Consider the following 23,144-nt stretch of genomic DNA (forward strand, 5'->3'; position numbering starts at 1 on the left):
GGACCGCGCCTGCACATACACACCGACTTCGTCCAAATGTATTGTATATGAAAGGCATGGCCAGAAGCGAAAGTGACAGAAGTGAGAGCTCCAAATGGCCGAGCGTTTAGAAAAAGATAGCGTTCCTGACGCCAGTCGGGCGAGAAATCAACCGTTTATGTTAGTGTAGTTTTCAGGCAGCGGCTGGCGCGGAAGAAAGAGTATATAAAGGTAATCCGAGGGTCGTGAGGTCGAGTCTCTATGCGGAAGCTTTTCTATTTTCAGTGTTGTGTTACTAATACCTAAAATAAACCGAAATAATGCTCAGTATATTGTATTTATTAACACTTTCATAAAAGGCATAAACAGGGAAGGCACAGGAAAATTTGGGAGTGCAAATAAATTTCCAGGAAGGGATTGCAGAGCGTATACGCGACCTTCGTATATATATAAAATTAGGTAGTTTATTATTTTACAGCGCTTTGGTGAAATTTATTGTAAAACCAGGACACGCAGTAATTATGTCGGCACCTTGTACACGTTATAAACGCTACATTTTTACAGTTACAGTATTGTTGTTTTGAAAGCTTCTATATCACAACAAATGTGGTTTATATTTATAAAAGTTTCTCTCTCACTGGAAAGTTTGGGAGCGAACCACTAGGAACGAAATCCTGCATGTTTCACTCGTAACGAAGCCCTTTGTGTTTCAATTACAGTTTCTTATTTAAAATTTATTTGTAAACCCAGATTTTTCTTTGACTTCCTTTCATGTGTTTTATAAAAATATTAATAAATACAAAACGTATTCAATATTATTTCCGTTTATATGCATTTCAAGTAACACGAAAAATTATACAAAATGGTACCAAATAGAGATTCGACTCCAAGACCCTTGGATGTCCGTTCCGTACTACTTCTACTCGGACAATCGCTGCGTGGAAGCGATGCTAACATAAATTGCGCATTCCTCGCTCGATCCACGCCAATAATGCAATTTTTGTGAAGTCTTGGCCCTCTAACTCCTCTGCTTCCGTCACATTTGGATGAAACTGGTGGTGACGAGTAGGTGCGGTGCCCTTCTGAGATTTATTTATCGTATGGCAATACATGTACAAAGATTACGGAACTACTAAAGGTTAGCATTTAAGCACAGCTCTCCAGCATAAAATAACACAAATGACAAGTCTTTTAAGTATTTTATAACATCACTCGTCGCTGCCAGGAAATCTTCAAAAGGACCCTTGTAGGCACGTGCGGGCCATGTCGATACACCACGAACAACTACCTGTCGTTCCGCACCACAGTCACGTGATGGTGATGAATATTTGTCCCAGTTATAAAGAGTGTCTGCACATCGTCTGCGGCCCGTTCGGATGCTGTTCAAGGGACTCCTAATTTCCTGAGGCTGGTCGAATCTACGGGGTTTCTTCTGGATGCAAGGAAGCTTCAGGCGTTGTGGAGAACAGTTTTGTTGCCAGCAGCGTTTCCTTTCATCGATTGTACAGAATTTAGTTTTCATGAGAGTCCTGGCTGTGATGAGAGTCGGATGTCTTGATCTTAGCCTTTTTTGCTCTGCAGGGAATACGTCGTCTATTATTGGAAGAACAGTACTGTCAGCAATCTTCTGATATTCACACAGTAGCGCACTCTTCCATCTGACATCAGCAGATAGACTGTGGCTCAAGATAGGTAGCTAGTATGTGGGAGTAGATCGTATTGACCTACTAAAAATGCGCACGGCCTCGTTAAGTTGTATGTTTGTCGTTTTTATGTGTGGAATATTAAGTCAGACAGGCGCAAGGTACTCTGCTTCTGACTACACCAATCTGAATGCTGATTCGCAGAGTGTGTAGGCTGACAATCCCCAACGAAAACCACAGAGTTTATAGAGAATAGTTTCTGGTTTTGAGCTTAACAGATGTTCGTGTCAAGTGCTACTTACAAGAATCTGTCCTATCTAACGTGATCCCAAGGTATTTAGGATGTATATGTAACACATATCCTCGAGGTTTTTGCTAAAGAACAGTCACTTCAAGGCAAATATCTAGAGCCAAGAAGAAGAGGCAGCCAGATAATATCGATCTTCTGACTAAAATGAATTTATTACAAGACGTGAACTCTCACAGTTCTTCTCAGAACTTCCACCTTCCCTCCCCCACTTCCCCAGCTACAAACGGCGTACTGTTGTGGCGACTTCACCACTGAATGTATCAGGATGACCAAATGTAGTGGGAAGGCACTAAATGTAGTGGGTGGGTGCCAGAAGTTGCGTATTAAAACTCGGTGAGAACTTTCCAAATGATTTATTTGCTTCCACTATAGTGCTCCGTTCGCCTCGGTCTGTATCACAGGGCCCCGCAATGCTGAGGAAGCACCCAAAAGGCCTGTGCAACCCAATGCTGTGTCAGCTGCAGAGTTCCGATTACGTCAGAATGGCTGAGCCAGCAGCTGACTCAGCGGCCACCATCCCCGCTGACTCTGTGCTGGGAGCCATAGGCCAGCCCCACTGCTGCTTCTTCCCCAGTGGCGTAGCTGAGAATGTGGTGGCAATGACCGCCCACGATCCTGCGTCCGAATCTGCGGCCCTCGCCCCGGAAGTCTCCAGTGTGTGTCGGGAGCTGAAAAAACTGCCTGCGTATACTAAGACGAAGAGTGGCCCGTCGCTGGCTGGCTGCGGACGCTGCGTCAGCCTCAGAGGGTCAAACCAATGACCCGCTGTTTACTGGGATGCTGTCGCCCCATCTGTTACTGCTTGTAGCCCCGCAGTGTGACATGCCCCGTCGTCCAGAAGAGCTGTCACACATCAATGAATCTTGTTAGAAAACGACACCTATTTATACTCGGCTGTGCGCCTCTGTTTCACTAACGCGCTGCTCTGAGTCACAAACTCGGATGCGCCAGTGGCCCTCTTTTGCCTGTGACTAGCATAATAGAAACTGCTGTGTGCGCCTTCTCTGGCAGTTCAGCACCCCTGTGGCCTCTATTTGCCTTCGCAACTGCTGGTATGTGTAACTTACTGCATGAGACCCTGTCCCACCTATCGAAGTCGTAGTTGAGCACACTGTGTGCACAATACACATTGAACACAGCCAGATCTTGGGTGTCCGACACGTGGGAACCTCAACCTCCAGATTCGTTCTGCACTGTTCTTTTACCTGTCCGTGTGTACCTCGAGTCAGCGAAAATACGCACTGCCGGAGTCAACTGTTGTCTTCATGTGAAAAGGCTGCAAACTGAATTCTCGAGTTATGGAAATCAACCAGTGCCAGAGTCGACTGTTGAGAGCGATGACGTGTTGACAATTTTAAGGGTCAACAGTCGGTCTGTAGTGCAGCAAACAATACACTACTGGGCAACAACAGTCCGGGAGCAGCTACCGAACAACGAGAGCTCCGCGCTGTGGGGAGGCGAAGAAGCTGCATGGCACATGTAACTACGCCCTTAGCACGTCACAGCGTACAGACCGAGCGAGGTAGAGCAGTGGTTAGCACACTGGAATCGCATTAGGGAGGACGATGGTTCAAACCCGCGTCCAGTCACCCAGATTTAGGTTTTTCGTGATTTCCCCAAATCGCTTGAGACAAATGCTGGTATGGTGGCTTTGAAAGGTCACGGCCGATTCCCTTCTCCATCCTTCCCTAATCCGAGCTTCTGCTCTGTCTCTAATGACCTCATTGTCGACGGGATATTAATCACCAAACAGCGTACAGAGACGAAGAGTAGCGCCGCTAGACGCTCGAAGCTTGCACTGACGTCACTCAGTTTGATGAGTCGTTGTATACAGTGATAAACGCCAATGTGAAGAAACGACACCTAGATTGCCACCAGAGCCGACGCATATCAACTACCGGACGCGAAGATACAAATAAGGCAACAAGCAAAAAGCTGAAAAAGTAAGTAGGTGCCAGTAACATTGTGATTTTGAAAGCCTGACCAGCGCTTCATACGTTAGTAAAGAAATTATATCTGTTAGCAACATTACAAAACTACAGTTCGATTCATGTGACAGGTCCCAAAACACACTAAGTAAATCTTCATAGGCAATAGTAACACATAAAACTCCACTGTCATCTACACGACTCCATAGCCAAAAAACGGATTGACTAAACTAACACACTGAGCGAAGTGGCGCAGTGGCTAGCACACTGGACTCGCATTCGGGAGGACGACCGTTCAATCCCGCTTCCGGCCATCCTGATTTAGGTTTTCCGTGATTTCCCTAAATCACTCCAGGCAAATACCGGGATGGTTCCTTTGAAAGGGCACGGCCGATTTCCTTCCCCGTCCTTCCCTAATCCGATGAGACCGATGACCTCGCTGTCTGGTCTCCTTCCCGAAAAACAACCAACCAACCAACTAAGCTAACATCCCAATAGGACATGTAATACTTTACAGTAGCCTACGTGGTCACATATATTTGAAACGGAAGAGAACAGGAGAAGAGGACTACAGAGCTACTACAAAATCTAGATGTCCCATGTACAGAATCACTGCTATTTTTTCACGTAGTCAATACAGAGTTTCTCTCCCAAGCTTAGTCGGGCGCATTTTTCTTGTGTTTCAACGGATATTTGCAGTTTCGTCCTAACAATGTGTAGCTAGAACCAGCCCAAATAAATACTGCTCATCACGTTTTTCATGTGACTCTTAGTGTCACCGAGAAACGTCTTTCTGCTTCCTGTTGCATGCAAAATGATTTTTAAAGTGGAATTTTGGGTGTCCAATCGATAGAGGGGTTGCATATTACTCTAGTGCGATATTCGTTTTATCGATATGCATTAAGAGGAACGTTATAACACGAAGAGTAACCAGTTTTTTTTTTTTTTTTTTGGTCATCAGTCTACTGACTGGTTTGATGCGGCCCGCCACGAATTCCTTTCCTGTGCTAACCTCTTCATCTCAGAGTAGCACTTGCAACCTACGTCCTCAATTATTTGCTTGACGTATTCCAATCTCTGTCTTCCTCTACAGTTTTTGCCCTCTACAGCTCCTTCTAGTACCATGGAAGTCATTCCCTCATGTCTTAGCAGTTGTCCTATCATCCCGTCCCTTCTCCTTATCAGTGTTTTCCACATATTTCTTTCCTATCCGATTCTGCGTAGAACCTCCTCACTCCTTACCTTATCAGTCCACCTAATTTTCAACATTCGCCTATAGCACCACATCTCAAATGCTTCGATTCTCTTCTGTCCCGGTTTTCCCACAGTCCATGTTTCACTACCATACAATGCTGTACTCCAGACGTACATTCTCAGAAATATCTTCCTCAAATTAAGGCCGGTATTTGATATTAGTAGACTTCTCTTGGCCAGAAATGCCTTTTTTTGCCATAGCGAGTCTGCTTTTGATGTCCTCCTTGCTCCGTCCGTCATTGGTTATTTTACTGCCTAGGTAGCAGAATTCCTTAACTTTATTGACTTCGTGACCATCAATCCTGATGTTAAGTTTCTCGCTGTTCTCATACCTACTACTTCTCATTACCTTCGTCTTTCTCCGATTTACTCTCAAACCATACTGTGTACTCATTAGACTGTTCATTCCGTTCAGCAGATCATTTAATTCTTCTTCACTTTCACTCAGGATAGCAATGTCATCAGCGAATCGAACCAGTACTCCAGCAAAAACAGCATCGCCCTTGTCCGAGCCGACTGCTACTGCCATACAGAAGCGCTGCTCAGTCCCTGCTGGTGTAGTAGCTACTTTTTGTGTCTTACTATCCCTATTAATGCACGCAGATAAAAAGAATATCGCACTAGACTAATTTGGAATCGGTCTATCGATATGGTAAGTAATAATCCACCTTAAAAATCATTTGTTTTCTTTAATGGGAAAGAAACCGGCGCCTTCCTTCGACACTGGGCGTTGCATGAAAGACTTTATGAGCGTATTTGTTTGAGCCGACTCCAGCTACACATTACAAAAAAGAAATTCAAAATATCCGCCAAAACAGCAGAGAAAATTCGTCTGACGACTCTTAGACTAGACAAACAGTACACGCAAGTAGGAAGACTTTCAGAAAAACCACCACAGAAATAAATAGAAGAGTTAGAGTTATAACAATTCAGAAATACTTCTACTATGAAGGCGAGTACAATATGCAACAGAAGGTTTACTCAAGAGGTCACGAATAATTGGTAGATCAACAGACATACCTGTAAACCAAACTGAAATATTAATTTTCGAAGAAAATATATGGAATCGAATACAAGTCAAATTCCACATGAAACGATACATTTGCTTGGTGAACCCTAAGATAAAATAAATTAATATCACGAAGAAGTAAACAATAAACATCAATACCATATTTACAAAAATTAAAATTTCTAAAATTTAAAATAGAAAGGAGAAACCAATGACCCTGGAAACTAACGACTAAACGCAGCATAATAATCAACGTACAGTACAATGATCTCCCCCCCCCCCCGCCCAGCGTGAAACAAGCTACACACACACAACAAAAATTTGTAAAGCAAATGGAATAGCCACGTAAATACAGGTAAGTCGCCCTGCAGACAAACCATAGGATTAAATCGCTTAGAGAGAAAGTTGTGACAAACTTAAACTAAAAATTACCTCACTACTACGAAAAGTAGATAACAGGATTGCAGCAGGCCCTAAAGTTGGAACCATTAAACGAACATAAAAGTATTGTACACAATGATGTACATATACGATCACAATTCTTGATAAAGAAGGATTTGATTGAACGTACGTCAATATACGAAAGAATTTATGCAGAGTTTCTATAAGTAAAGTTCCAGTTTCAAAACGCTGTAGAAAGATAACTACTCCTTAGAATGAAGTCAGATTTGAACAGCATATTATTGACGCTAGGTGCAACGTTACGGAACAAAAAAAGTAACGAAAATTTTAGCAAAACATGGCATTGTAAGCTACTTCAGGCAAATGCGTTCGGCTACAAATCACAGACGAAACGTAATTAGACGGCTATGGTTTGAACTGCATATTAAACCATTCATAGTGTTCAATATGCATGACTGCACAACTTCTGCAGTGAACAGCTCTGCTGCTGTTAGGTATGCCCGTCCACCAGACAAGGTCGTACCACGTCGTATGGAAAAAATCGATTTTTCGCTGTCCTGGGGCCATAAATCGCATAAAAAGCAAAATGTCATCTGTTTCTAATAGTGGTGAGACTGGCACAAGACATTTTTACTATACTGTTCACCGGTTTCTGCCACAAGTTGAAATCTAGAAACAGCATGTTCCACAAAAGATCGGTTTGTCTCGAGCGTCACGTTCAGAGTGCGTTGGTAATGTGTGTCTTCAATTCAGTGACGTTCGTAATTGGAGTACTGGCCACAATACCTTCAGATGAATGATAATTAATTGAAACCCTCAGCTGCCGACAGGTGTTGTTGATATACCTCGATGAGGACAGTTGAAAATGTGACCCCCGAACGGGACTCGAACCCGGGATCTCCTGCTTACATGGCAGACGCTCTATCCATCTGAGCTCAGATGGATAGAGCAGGAGATCCCGGGTTCGAGTCCCGGTCGGAGGTCACATTTTCAACTGTCCTCATCGGGGTATATCAACAACACCTGTCGGCAGCTGAGGGTTTCGATTAATTATCATTTATTCTGGAGAAGCTGTAAGGTCATCAATTGTATTTGTTCTTTCGAGAACAGTTACTATCCTCATACACCTTCAGATGACCCCACAGGCAGAAGCCTCATGAATTAAGATCAGGTGATCTGGACGGCCAGGCTGTAGGAAAATAACGGCTGATAATTCTAGCACTTCCGAAATGCCCCTGCAGGAGCCGCTTCACTGGCTGTGCAGTGTTCCGAAGAGTACCACCCAGTATAAAAATGATCCTACCCACAAGTTCACTCTGTTGAATGGTTGGAATGGCAGTGGTGTGCGAAAGACTGTCACAGCGTTTACCAGTGACGACGGTACAGGTAACACGATACACAGGACTCACCTCCTCGAAAAAATATGGTCGTACGATAAACGAAGCCGTCAACCCACACCACATAGTTGCCTTTGCAGAATTAAGTGGTACCGGTTGATGTGCGTGTGGGTTTTTCGTCGCCCACATTCTGCGTATTGACGTGTCCTTGGAAACAGGAGTGTGCTTCGTCTGTCCGCTTCGTCTGTCCACAGAATGTTTCATGGGCATTCAGTTTCCACTTCCACGCGAGCAGAAGTTCAAAGCGAACGTCTGTCTTTCAGGCAGGTTAGCAGAGAGCAACTCCTGCACATGAGTGATTATGTATGGATAGCATTGCAGAATGTTAAACAGAATTTTATGCACCTTGCTCGCTGCCATGTCGCAATTCACCGTGCACTGCATGTTTGCACAGCACCGCTCACCCCTGTACCAATGCTGTGGTTACGTCTTCGACAGACGTCCGATCAGCTTCTTACATCCCTCTGCCACATTGCACTTTATATCACGGGTGTCACGAGTCACTGTTACTGTACTTATCATAAATCAGTTTGTGTAACAAATATCGTAAATTTGAACCTGTGAATCTTGGAAACGGATAATATATCAAAGAAATTTTCGAGGTAGTTCGAGCCGGGATCTTAGGTACTTATAGCAAAAACTTCAGCAATTTGCTGTTCACATCCGTCTTGGAATCTGCGACTGGGATTTGTTTGGTCCACTGCTGACTGCGAAAAGATGGTGGAAACGGGTTTTTTGGAGTTTCCTCGCAAATATGCTAATGCCTCATTCATTCAGTCATGTATTCTCGGGTATACCCGTCAGTTTAATTAAACCTCGGGTCTGTCACGGCTACACAGGTCGTCAGTTAACTTATGTAATTTCTACATGCATATTTTAAGTGTACGAGTAGGATAAATTTGAACCCCTGTATCTGGGAAAGGGACAAAGACACCAAGGAAATTTTCGAGGTTGTTCGAGATTGGAATCTTAGGAATATATCGTAAAAATTTCAGCCATTTGGTGTGCGTAGACATCTTGAAATCCTCAGCATGCTTCGGTCCAGTGGTCGCAGCGAAAATATATTAAAAAAACATTTTTTGGTATTCCAGGGAACCGCCCATGAACTAATGGTGCTTACATAAGTTCCATCAATCCCACCGTAGACCACATCAAATGTAAAAAGAACCAATTGATTTGTCCCATTTGCCCAAGCAGGAGGAAGTGTGTAATATTCATACTTTGACCCTGTACTGCAGAGCAGTGACACTAAGGCGATTTTCTGACGGGTATACTAATGGTTCCTAGCCCAAGGGATATCAAAAACTGCGTACATTTTTACCACCAATAGAACCCGAGGTAATAACACCGAAAAATGCCGTTTCTATGCGCGGCGTTTTGGAACATATTGGTAAGCCTGCTGTCACCTACATGGCGATTAGATGTCCAGCCGGCCGCTATGGTCGAGCGTTTCTAGGAGCTTCAGTCCGGAACCACACTGCTGCTACGGTCGAAGGTTCGAATCCTGCCTCGGGCATGGATGTGTGTGATGTCCTTAGGTTAGTTAGGTTTAAAGTCCAGGGGACTGATGACCACAGATGTTAAGTCCCATAGTGCTTAGAGCCATCTGAACCATTAGATGTCCACGTGACTTCCCTCGCTTTTATGTAACCAAAGCAATTACATTTGAAATGCGGTATACATGCACAAACATAAAGAAATTCATGTAATTTTTTTTGTTATTTTGTGCTCAATAGAACGTCGTCATCATGATCAAAGGCAAGAGATTCCTGTTCCTATTGATAACTAAGAAAGTTTATGAATAAGAGAAACATTTTTTATATAAGCTCATCAAAAATATTGGAGCGGGGTTTGATACGCTTTTGTTTTCCGCTTTTTTTTATTTTCCTTTTCCTTGAGGAAATTGCGGTTTCTGCCACTATATGATAAATCTATTTCTTTATTTTAACTACAAAATCCCTCTGTTTCTCGTTACAAATCAACGATTTTCGAATAAAACCTGAATTAAACATTGAAAATCCCAACACTGTTTCTTTCTAAGTAACAATCTAAAATGTGGAACTCAAATGTTCCGAAAGTTGAGCGGTCCTTCACATATGCCTACTGTTTCTAGACGGTTCACTGCTTCCGATTTCTAGGTGAATCTCATAAGGCACATCGTATACGCAAACAAAGTGATCGAAACGAGGTAACGGCCGATAGGTACGCAGCTACGATCTTAACTGGCCAAGGCTACTAGGAAAACTACCGTACTCTACGCTTATTTACGATAGTCTGCAGTAGTCTGCGGTACTTTTACAACCCTACTTTCCATCCAAGAGAACTAGCTACGTACTCCTTACGAAGAAATCCTGAATTCGATCACAAGCTTCGTTGATACTCAATATTGAGTGTAAAAGAATCAACCTCAGTTCGTTTAATTAATATTAATCGTTGTAGGACTTCGTCACCAAACCGTGTGCGAGAGACTACAGGTGCCCTCCTTATTTTAGAAAGACATAACGTAAAGATACAAGTCACAGTCATTAAAAAAGGCTACTCACGGCCATCGCCGCAGCGTGTTGTCTTCAGGCACGAAATGCTGATATTTGTCCGTTTCGCAGCTTCGTTGCCGCTTGCATATTGCAGCAGTAACGGAGGTCAGCGCTAGTTGTATGTTCAGTGTTCCTGTACAGTATCGTGTGTTGATGTGTGGCTTCAGTCTTCCGCGGAAAAGTGCATCGATCTGTGTTCTGTAGTGAGCGAAATGCAGGAGCAATGGTTTACATGTGGTGCTACACCGCTCGGCGTGCGTGAAAGGCAACAAGACTTTCGAAAACAAACTAAAATTGCCGTTTTTACTGATCTGACAAATAATGAAGAAGCCAGTAAAAAATTAAATTTCACGCAAATTCATAAATCGACAGCAAGATCTTATGGTATTTCTGAATGCAATGAATGCCTTATTAATTGTGCACTAACATCGGCAGAATATTCAGATGTAGAGCCCGTGTTTTTATTCTCCAGAGAAAGGGGTGTGTACGAGAATGAAAAATCTACGGAATTTGACGATTTTAACAAAACGTTGTTGCGTAAAACTGTACTTGGTTTCTACAAGAGAGGAGAGTATCCGACGGCCAAAAAAATGCTGGGTGAAATCCTTGAAATGAAATTAATTCTTTTGGCTCGTAGACCTTCATTCTTCGTCTTCTCCACTCACTTAGTTGTCGATTCAGGGAGTGTAACGACGGAAAAACATTATAATAGAATGTAGAGGCATTGTAGCAGCAAGAGCAAAGTTTTTACCTAGAGTACGCTTATTAAATGCTGAGGACGATACTCTTCTGGTAGATTTAGATAAAACATGGGTTTTAGAATACGAACGATTAGGCATATTTTGCTAGACTCTAACGGAAATAGTGGCCTGAAAATACTTCAGTTACTTTTGTATAGCCTATACCACCATCTTGGGTAATGGGTGCAGTGGTAAAGGGTCTGTAATAGCTGCAAATAAAAACTTTTCGGGAGGCAGGGAGAATTTCTCGGCCTTATTAAGGCGAGCCGTCGGAACAAAAATCTTAGAGGGGCGTTCAAGTACAGGCGCCCCCCTGCGCACGGCGTCTCTCGTAAATAAATTGCGTACGTTGGCCACACAATAAATAATGATGTCTCAGATGTTACCGAAATTAATTTTATAGTCTTCTCAACAACTTTCTCGCTGGAAGTTTTCACGAGGTCCAACAGAACGCAAATTCGTCAATGACGACAATTTTCACTACACGTCTGGAACAGTTTATTTTTTATCTCTGAATACTTTTATGTTTCCACGATAAAATAAGTGAGCCTGTTACATGAATGTATAAAATTTGAGAATGTTCATATATTTTTTGCGGTCCAAATATGTTGGCGCTTCTGGTTTTTTCCACGATTGAAGTAAAAAATAATTTTTCTTGGAAGTTTCCTATAACGTTGGAGTTTTTCGTAAAGACTGGTAAGAATTTTCTTTTGGAAAGCACCCCATCATATTATAGACTAAAAATAGAGATTTCTAATATTTTTCGGAATTTTTACAAACATTTGAAATTACCGCTAAGTGCCACTACTGTAATGTGGTTGAGATGACTTTGACCCGTCCAATTTCGTAACGGCCGCTACAGTTGTATTCTGGTACTTTGCCAGTGGCAACACCCCAATTATAGAACCCATAATGAACACCCTTTTGTTGCAAAAATAAATAGAAAAATCGGTCCTCCTGACAGTGGTGACAGCTACTGACAACAGAATTTACACTCTTGACAGTTCGATTAACAAGAATGTTATGTAAATACTAATGCTTATCATAAAGAAAGGACTGAATGAGAGAATACCACATGATACGAAACAGAAAATTTAAAGAAATAATTCAAGAAAACATTATTTATGAAGGTTAAAGCCCAGACCGTAAATTGACCAAAGATATCATTTATCCTAGAAGAGAGTTGCAGCCACATCGAGCTGTAAGTTCGCTGTGACTAAAATGTAACTCGGCAATGGAGATGTTAACTTCACTTCTCTCTCGTACTCTTGCAATAGTAGTACGCATGTTAAGCGCTACTAGATTGTTCTAAAACCGATCTGAAGTTTAAAAATTTAACGGTTGGAAGTATTGGTCAGAAGTCGGACTGAAGTAAAATCATATTTACCGTTTAGGCGGAAAACGGCATAGTTTATATATGTGACAGAAAAATAAGTCGTGTGTTTGCTGATTTGTGATGGGTGTTAGCCTTCCTGATACTTAATAGTCACGAACATCAAAGGACACAGCAAGTGACTGGTCGCCGACAGAAACTCAATTATTAGACTTGAGTAGGCAACAGATAAACGCAATCACGAAGAACTTACAATTGCCCCGTGTTGTCTGAAGCTATCGTCAAAGTCAGAATTGCTGATGGTAACAGACCCAATTCCCTGAATGAGAAATCGGTGTGTGTGCTCAGTGTAGGGATAAATAATAACGAAGAACAATAAACTTCAATACAACTTTAATTCTTCGTGTCGGATACATCATTTGATGGACAGTTAAAGCGTATTTGTGGAATTAACTGATTTATCAGATAACATAAAAGTGAAAAGTGATTTAGTGACAATTTAACTGTAAACAGCAATAAGTTTACACCGAAATACGTCGCATTCTGAACATTGCTCAATTACGTCGTGTAGTTGTTGAATACGAGACGTAGCGACGCCTTGACGACGGAATAATAATTGACAACTGAATATCCTCGCAAAAATCATGATGTGACGTCGGGTTGGTTGATGGATTGATGATTCAAAACATTATATTTTCAACGTTTGAATGCCCATTCTCAAACCGGGCATAAGAACTACAGTCCGCAAGTTCGCGTAAACTGAAAAGTCTGTCGGAACACCCAAAGGACTTTTGGTTATCATTTCAGATCAAGGGAGTCGTCGCGTTATCGAGTGGTGCAGTCGCTATATTTATAAGTGGAGAAGATCGATGGACATCAAGCAGCATTGCTTTAATTACAGGCAAGGGCGGCGCACACACTCCGGCGTGCTGCTCCATCGAGACGTTGATATCAGTTTTGAGAGACAGTATCTGAAAATAACCAAACCGCGCTAGGAGTTTGTTTTTATAATAGTTACAGATTGGCGTTGTCATGATCGACGGACGCCGTTCCACGTCGTCTAGACTGGGACAACCATCACCATCTAGCCGAGAAAAAAGGAGACGTCACAGCATGTAAGAAAATCGTTCGTGTGAAATAATTAACTGAAAATGACATCCTTGGAGTAGCAAATTTTAATCTGCCAATTAAACGTAATATAAGGGCCGATCAAAAAGTTTCGTTCGAAGGCCGTGCAGTCCACCACTGGTATGCCTATCAGGAGGTATCGCTAAGACCATTGAGGCAATCATCTCACCGAAGCATTAAGTTGAAGAAAACCGTGTGGTAAAACACGGTGTGCTGCCGTGTGAAGAAGACCGTGACTGCCTACTGCAGTCGACTACTAAGTGTCGACATTTCAAGTCCTTTTTTAAGGGATCGAAGCCGCGATAAGCGCATGGGGAGAGATCAGTACTATGGGGCTGAATCTCGAATTGTCGTGTCCTGGCTTAGGAGGAAAAGGGAAAAAAAGGGGTTACTGGTCAGTCTGCGCTCCCGAGCGGTACAGAGCAGAAGGCAGAAGGACAATTCGCAGTGAAGGCATTTGGTTGTTTTCTTCTATCTGAGCCAACACTGGTACAGGCATTTACTAGAAATACAGGTGGTGAGACTCGTTAGGGACCCATTGTGGAGACTCTTGGGCAACAGGGGTTTGAAATAGTTGTTTATTCCAGAAAGGACTAAGTAGTGCACTGGAAGCTAGTTCTAGGGTTAGAAAAAGCATGAATAACAGTGTTACAACAGAAGCCAGTGCAGAAGTCCTTGGAGTGGATGCTAACCACAGTAGCAAACACTAGCAGCATCTTAAAGCAACAACTTAGTTGCAAAACAAAGCACACTCAATATGACACTGTTCACTGAGGCACTCCAAGAGAGAGAGCTGGACCGAGGCTGCAGTCGACGGACGCGGCCGATGCTCAGATCGTCTGACTGAGAACTCTGCCAAAATGCGGAATCTAGGGGTTTTAAAGAGTCGCGCGGGGGCACTGTTCTTCCCACTTAAAGCCACCCAGCCAATCCCGCAGGTCTCTTGCAGGCGCCATCCAATCACGTTTAAGTTAGGTCCCCTCTACTGCTGCTAAGGCGGGGATGTTAATGCAGTTGCACTAACTAAGTCCGTATTTGGTAAGAACATTGTTCAGCTGAAAGCTAAACGTAACTGCTCTGCCAAATAAGGCTTGCAACATTTTTGTTATACGTCATTTAGCCCCGCCCCTCCGGCTCCCCGGAGTAGGGACTGCTAGGTCAACAGTTTCTGGCGTTTTCGCTCTCTTTCTAACCCTTGTGAGCCTACTGACGTTGCTGTTCTGGGGCCTGGTATGAAGCTGGCTTCATACGCTACTACGTGCCTGTTGGTTACAAAGTTCTACGGTGGCAACCTACCACAGCGTCTAGACTACGTATGAAGTTACATGTTAATTCCTTGAAGAGTGACTAACGCCCTGGGACCACGCCTGGGGGCGTCTGCATTTTCGAAAGGCTCTCCCCTTACGGTTTACTTCGTGTAACAATATCTCTCCTAGTTTCGTCTGCCCCCAGCATCGTCTCTGCTTCTGCACCTTGGAACGCCTGTCCTCCTTTCTCACAGCTTCAAGATAACACTACAGTAGCAAGGAATAATCAATATATTACAGAATGTTTCCCACTAGAGTTGGCGTAACATTTGCGCTATGACATTTACGGTATGGGAACGTGCATTATTATGAAGCAGTAGTAACCATTCTCGCAGATTTCCTGTATGATTCTCTTTAAGTGCGTGCCGCAATTATTCCATGGCTACGCAAAAACCTTTCCCCAACGACCGTGTGGGGTTCCTCCATGCGGGCCTCTCGCAGGGATTCTGTTATTCTCTGTAGGCTCCGCATTGGTCACTCTTGGCTGACGCATGGTCATCTGCTGCGTCGAGAGGACCCCCCTCATTGTCGCTGTGGTGAAACCATGACGGTGGCCCATATATGGTTGGAATGTCCTCTTTTAACCGCCCTCAGGCGAACTTTTAATCTCCTGGGTGATTTATCGTGTCTTTTAGCTGACGATGTCTCTATGGCAGATCGTGTTTTAAGTTTTCTTCGAGCAAGTGGCTTTTACAGGTCCCTCTAATTTTATTGCGTCACCCTCTTTTGTGCTGTATCTTTTACTTTGTTTTGTGTTGTAATTCGACTCCACCCTAATCTTTTAGGCTGGAGGTTTTAATGTGTTGCAGAGTGGCTGGCTCATCCTATTATTTTCGTGATCAGCCAGCCACGATCCTCTGCTGTACAGTTTTAATTCTTTCTGCCTTTCTTCTCTTTGTTGTTTTTATTGCTGTGCTCCGTTTTCCATGTTTCTTTATTATTGACCTTGGGGATTTTCTTCCCCTGCAATTTTTATCTTGTGCTTCGAATGACTAGTGGATAGTTTCACTGTGCTCTGTGTGTTTATGAAACAAGGGACCAATGACCTATGCAGTTTGGTCCCTTTAATTCTCAAACCAACCAACCAACCAGTGATTTTGACACTAGGTTTCTTGAAATCAAAGAATAGGGCGATGAGCATCATCTTTCCAGTAGTCGGCTGGCTCTTGAACATCTTGGAACGAGAGGACGGTGGTGGCACTAGCTTTCGTCGCCTGCAGCAATGCGATCAAGGAATGTGTTGTCCTCAACACTTAAACGCGTCAGGTGCTTCAGTCAAACGATCATCAAGATTGCTTTTTGCTTTGCATTCAATAGTCGCGGTACCCACTGGTTGCAAACCTTACGACAGCCTAACTACCACCGGATAATGTGTTGCACGCTACAGAGTCTGATGTCGAGATCCTTTGCTAGCATCATGAACTGCCCTTTAATCGTTGTCCGTAATGGATGAGGTTGGCCTCCCAGATCGACGTCTTCTGTCGACCCGTGACCAGAACGGTACTTGGCGCAGTATTCTACGACGTTGTTTTTCGACAGTCACGGTGTCCATATACATTTTTCAGTCTCTGATGGATGTCTACCAGTGTTTGTCCTTCAGCAGTTAAGAACAGAATAACAGCACTTTGGTTCTGTTTGGATACATTTGGTAATAACGTCGCCATAGTTCACGTTTCCGCATTTATCGGAAGCACATCAGAAAGACACGAATGCCAGACGAATCCCTTGCGTACCTGTCGGTCCTTATATATCTCCAGCAAAGTCGCGATGGGTTGCATATACGATGCTGAAACGTCCTCGAACGGAAACTCTTTGATCACTCCTTGTAATTTTAAATTTCCGAGAACAGATAGTCACCTCGTTAAACAATCCTCCACTTTTACTTCCTTTCTGTTAATTGTGTCATCAACGGCACGACTATAAAGACCAACAGTTCCGCTGCAAGAATGTAAAGGAAAGCTTCTTTGAAAGTTCTGGTACTATGTAAAATCGCTAAGCGAATCTAAGGCTTCCATTCAGCCCTTGTCGACCAGTCTGGTGTGGTAATTCAAGATACCAAATGAAAGCCGAAATTTTAAATTTGACACTCAATAAATCTTTCACGGAGGAGAACCGTAAAAATATACCGTCATTTGACCATCTGACAGACTCCAATATGGACGACGTAGTAATAAGCATTCCTGGCTTAGAGTAACAACTGAAAGATTTGAAAGCAAATAGATCACTAGTTCCGGATGGAATTAAATTTCGGTTTTATAGAGACTACTGACGGCATTGGCCGCTTATCTAGCTTGCACTTTTAGTGAATCTCTCGTCCCGTACAAAGTCCCAAGCGAATGGAAAAAAAACGCCGATGACTCATGTATATGAGAAGAGTCAAAAAACAGAGCAATATACCTATCTTAGGCTTGTTGCAGAATACTTGAAAATGTTCTCAGTTCCAATATAATAAACTTTCTTGAGGCTGAGAAACTTATGTCCACGAATCAGCATGGTTTTAGAAAGCATCGCTTGTGCGAAACTCTGCTAGGCCTTTTCTCACATGATATACCGCGAACTGTGGATGAAGGGCAACAAGCAGATTCCATATTTCTAGATTTCCGGAAAACATCTGACACGGTGCTGCATTGCAGGCTGTTAACGCATGTACGAGCATATGAAAGAAGTTCACAGATATGTGAATGGCTCGAAGACATCTTAAGTAATAGAACCCTGTATGTTGTCCTAGACGGTGAATGTTTCATCAGAGACAAGGGTATTGTCAGCAGTGCTCTAGCACAAGACCACCTACAATAAATCAGACCTTAAGGCAGACATCGGTAGTTGACAATATGGTGGCAGTCGTGGGGTAAACAAACCAGCGTGTTTGTGTTTCCGTAACGTGTGTGTATAACATTGTATACGTGACGTTCAAGAGTTTATTAGCGAAAGCATTTATTAATACCTGTTATTTATACTATATGCTGTGAATGTCGTCACAAGTGCTACGCTAGTATTTATTTTCTAGATTCTCTAGTAAGTTCGTCATAATTTAAAGTGTAAATTGTTCTTGCGATGGGTCGGTTTTGTACCAGGATGTAAATCCAATTACGGCAAAACATACGATACTTAAACATTTAAGTTTGTCAAAGAAACAGCATTGACGACCAAATGGATTAAACTAATTCATAGAGATAATTTTGAAGTGAACCATAAAACTGTGGTATCCATTAAGCATTTTGAATCTAAGTTTGTGCTTATGGAAGACATTTTTCCTGTGGAAAATAGTGAACCCATACGTGTACCACGAAAAATGCCAAAACTAAAAAAGATGCAATTCCAACTATCTTTCCTAATCAACCTTCTTCGTATCACACAGTATCAGTTCCTAAGAGAAGGAAGAATCCTGAATAACGTGTTCAACAGCTACTGGAACGTGAAGAGTGTAGTTTCAGTAATTGGAGAGAAAATGACAATATATCTGACTTTAATCATATTAAAAGCGAAGTGCAGAAAATGAAAGTTAATCCATTTACATTTTTAGTGAAGGATGACTACATATCTTTCATTAGATTAAAGGACGATTCAGTCAGTGATGTGCCATTAGTTCCAGTGTGCTTCAAGATATCAACTTCCTTGGAAGGAAAGTATTTCACAAAAATATGTGTTTACCTACAGAAACCTTGAAATGGATATTACAGTCTGGGGAGTAAGGGAACTTGAAATGTGACAAATTGACGAAATTTGGCAATCTGGTGAGTTACCTAACTGGTTTCACAGATAGCTCTATTGATACCATTGACAAGATTAAAATTTTAGTCAGTGTTCTCAAACAAGCACTGAAAGCTGCTAGTGATTTTGATGAAGATATTGCCCTCAAAATAGAATCTGTTTTGGAGCAATTATAACTTGCAATAACAAAGCAAAGTAGACATTCTCCTGAGCTTTTGATATGGGCAGCAACCATTTGCTTTTCATTTCCGGGTGCCTACCATCACTTGAGAAAAACAAATGTGTTAACATTAGCTCATTCTGTATATTTGAGGTATACTTGAGGTAGTTTCTATGCAAAATGGATCCAAATAAACCTTGTATTGATTCATCACAAATAGCTTTTTTGAGGGGAAAAAATAAATTTCTTCAGGAAAATGACAAGGTAATTTCATGTGATGCTAGATGGAGTTTATGTTAAATCGAAATTCTCTTATAAGGCAGGAAAGATACTTGGTGTTGCCGAGAATACTTCAGATACTACAACAGCAGGTACAATGCAGCTTTTCATGGCATCATCTTCAAAGTCTGATTATAAAGCAGTAATAGCTCTCTTTCCTGTACAAAATCTTAATTCTAATACACTATTGAAAATGACAATTGCTGTATTGAAGATTATGCATGAGCCTGGATAGGATGTAATATGCCTGGTAACAGATAAACATAGCACTAATAGGAATATGTATCAGCTTATGTGTGGTGGCACTTTACAGCCATATTACGAATCGAATTGCTCCATGCAAATTTCTCTTTCTTCTGTTTGACAGTGTGCACTTGCTTAAGTGTATTAGAAATAACTTGTTCAATGGAAAAATGAATCATTCAGAATGCCAAATATTGAGGATACATTTGCTTTCATTAGTGCCTTTCTACACAGTGACGAAGGTAATGATGCATGTGAATATAATGTCAGTGAAGCAAAATTTTCAGATTTGAGAAACCTGTTTCATTCAGAGAAAAATAAACTGTTGAAATTAGTGTGGAAGGCAGTATATCCAACTTCTATTGAGAGACAGAACGTTACCCTTGCTCTCAGTGTTTTTGATTCTAAAAATGTGGCAGCACTAGAAATTGTGAAAAGTCAGGGGACTGAGATTTCTGATGGCACTATTCAGTTTTTAAAATTAATCATTAAATGGTTGGAGCTTATAGAAGGGTAAGTGGCTGCAAATATAATGTTTCCGTGGAACAAATCTTGGAATCTGAGAGGAAACTCAAAGTAATAAGTCTACTAAAGTTCAGATCTACTAAACATCGTGAATTTACTTTAAATGATTTTGCAGCAAAAGTAAATTGCAGCATAAAACAACAAACGTATGAAAATTTAGAGAAAGTAGAACCTGCTCTAGAGAAACCAGCGAACATTCCCAAGATTGGTGAAGGTTTGGAAGTCTTGGTTTGTATTACTGGCTACACTAGCAAAACAGTGCTTGAAAAGCTGAGAAAATGTGGAAAATGTTCAGATTGTGAAGGAATGTTACAGACAGAGGATGAAATTTTGTGGCAGTGTGAAACCAAAGAACTCCTTTCCAATCACAACCAACTGAATTGTGGGGGATTAAAGTGCCCTTCATCCATAATGATTTCCTTTTCTTGTAATATAAATAGACTTTTTCAAGTTATGAATCAGAATTTCTCAAACTTGAAAATCAAAGAGATGCAGTACTTTCCTTAGGAAATGAATTGTGTGAAAAAGCCATTAGTAACCTCAGTGATGTGTGCAAATGTGGCTTTCCTTTAAAGACAATAATCAAGAAAAGTGTTTTGCTTTCCAATATTTTTATTAATAATTATAGAGAACTCCTGAATGAAAATGTGTTTCAAAGGGAATTGCTCGAATACTAATAAAACAAAAAAGAGGAACTCATGAAGACATTGCAGCAAAAATAACAAAACGCAAAAAGGCGAAGCTGAGCAGCAAATAAATCCAACAGGTACTAAAAATCAAACCACTTCTAGCTTATTACATAATGACTGTGACTAGAATTAACTGCATGTTGTTCAATACAATTTTGAGCTTTAGCTGCACCCTTCACTAATTATTACTGTGTAGTTTCTATTTTGCAAATTATTATTAGAGTCCAAGTATGCAATTTGCATGTGTTGTGTAGTAGTCTGTTTGGATTTGATTTTGAGTTGCATCTCCAAATTTTACTTCGTCATAGTACTTATTACATAATTTGTGAGATTAGTACAACTTTTTATTTAAGTTTGAATATTGAAAAATACATAACAACACGACATTTCTCACGCAATTAAGTATCTACTTTCCATCCATGAAGTTTGTAAGTAATTCGTGTTAGGGTACCGCTGAAATACTTGGCCTAAAACTGCCGCCATTTTTGTTTCTGTGTTGTTGTCTGAGTGATTGTAGGTGGCCTTGCCCAGGGAAGTGTGACAGGACCGCCGTTGTTCTCTATATACATAAATGATTTGGCGGACGTGGAGGGCAGCAGTATGCGGTTGTTTGCTGATGATGCTGTGGTGCACAGCGAGGTGTCGAAGTTGAGTGGCTGTAGGAAGATACAAGGCGACTTAGACGAAATTTCCAGTTGGTGTGGTGATTGGGAGCTAGTTCTAAATGTGGAAAAATGTAAGTTAATGTGGGTGAGTACGAAGAAGAAACCTGTAGTGTTCGGATGCAGTATTATTAGTGTCCAGCTTGACACTTAGATATCTGGGCTTAATGCTGCAGAGCGATATGAAACGGGTCGAGCATAAGAGAACTGTGGTAGGGATGGCGAATGATCGACTTCGGTTTATTGCGAGAATTTTAGGAAAGTGTGGTTCACCCGTAAAGGAGACCGCATATAGGACGCTGGTGTGAACTATTCTTGAATACTAACCGAGTGTTTGGAATCTGTACCAGAGCGGATTGAATGAAGACATCGAAGCAATTCAGAGGCTGTCTACTAGATTTGTTACCAGCAGGTTCGAACAACACGCAAGTGTTACGGAGATGCTTCGGGAACCCAAATGGGAACCCCTGTAGGGAAGGCGACGTTGTTTTCCAGAAACACTATTGACAAAATTTAGAGAACCGGCATCTGAAGCGATTCTTCTGCCGCCAACATTCATTGCGCGTAAGGCCCACGAAGATAAGATACGAGAAATTAGGCATATAGACAGTCGTTTTGCCCTCGCTCTATTTTTGAGTGGAACAGGAAAAGAAATGACTAATAGTTTTACAGTGTACCTTCCACCACGCACTGCTTGGTGGCTTGCGAAGTTTCTATGTAGATGTAGATGTAAAAATGGCACAAATTTTCTTTATTTCCCATAGCGCTGCACCAACGGTGCAGCATGCAAAGTACGTCCCTGGTTTCGTCACTATGTGACCGCGTCTTGCCATCTGTATGAAATGCTTGCTCTTGGTTTGTTCCTTTAGGTCGCCTCCGCTTGAGTAGGTATCCTGAGCCAGGCGGTGTGAGAATCTTTCAACGGAGAGATTTGAATGAAGAAGCTACAGGACCGCCAGCGCGTCGCCGTTAAAAGCCCAGTTCGTCAGCCGCTCTCAGACCGTCTCTAATGGTTCAAAAATGGTTCAAATGGCTCTGAGCACTATGGGACTCAACTGCTGAGGTCATTAGTCCCCTAGAACTTAGAACTAGTTAAACCTAACTAACCTAAGGACATCACAAACATCCATGCCCGAGGCAGGATTCGAACCTGCCACCGTAGCGGTCTTGCGGTTCCAGACTGCAGCGCCTTTAACCGTCTCTAATGGCTTCGCTGAAAGAACACGTGAGCAGTCTTTCCATCCTATTATTTTTCGTGATCAGCCAGCCACAGTCCTCTGCTGTGCAGTTTTAATTCCTTCTGCCTTTGTTCTCTATGTAGTTTTTGTTGCTGTGCTCCGTTTTCCGTGTTGTCTTACCATTGACCATGGGGCTTTTCCTCCCCCGGAATTTTTATTTTAGTGCTTCGCCTGACTGGTGGATGGTTTCACTGTGCTCTGTGTTTTTATGAAGCAAGGGACCGATGACCTTTGCAGTTTGGTCCCTTTAATCTTTAAACCAACCAACCAACCACATAAGGTGGGCTCGTCTTGTCATTACCTTCCCTTGCTGCATAATTCATTCTCTCAACTCTTGTTAGGCCCTTTGTAAACGCTTTCTTGGAGATAATAGCTGCAGAAGAGCAGTGAATTCCTTCTTCTTTTTTTTTTTTTTTTTTTTTTTTTTTGGTAGAATGTGTGTATGATCTTCTTGTGTGTGTGTTTTGTTGGAGGGACGTTTAGTAATGGTGCAGAGCAAATAAATAAGGAGACAGCCAGCTTAGTGTCCAGTACTGTGGCTGCGATGAATATCGGGTGAAGGTGGATGTCAGAGTGGAAAAGCAGCCACTCAGGGTTGGCTGGGGTCAGGAAAGACAGTAGCCCTTTTTGGAACGGTGGGTGGAATGCGATATGGCGAATACTGTCGACAGCC

This window comes from Schistocerca cancellata, chromosome 8 (genome assembly GCF_023864275.1).
Source record: "Schistocerca cancellata isolate TAMUIC-IGC-003103 chromosome 8, iqSchCanc2.1, whole genome shotgun sequence".
Classification (NCBI taxonomy): domain Eukaryota; kingdom Metazoa; phylum Arthropoda; class Insecta; order Orthoptera; family Acrididae; genus Schistocerca; species Schistocerca cancellata.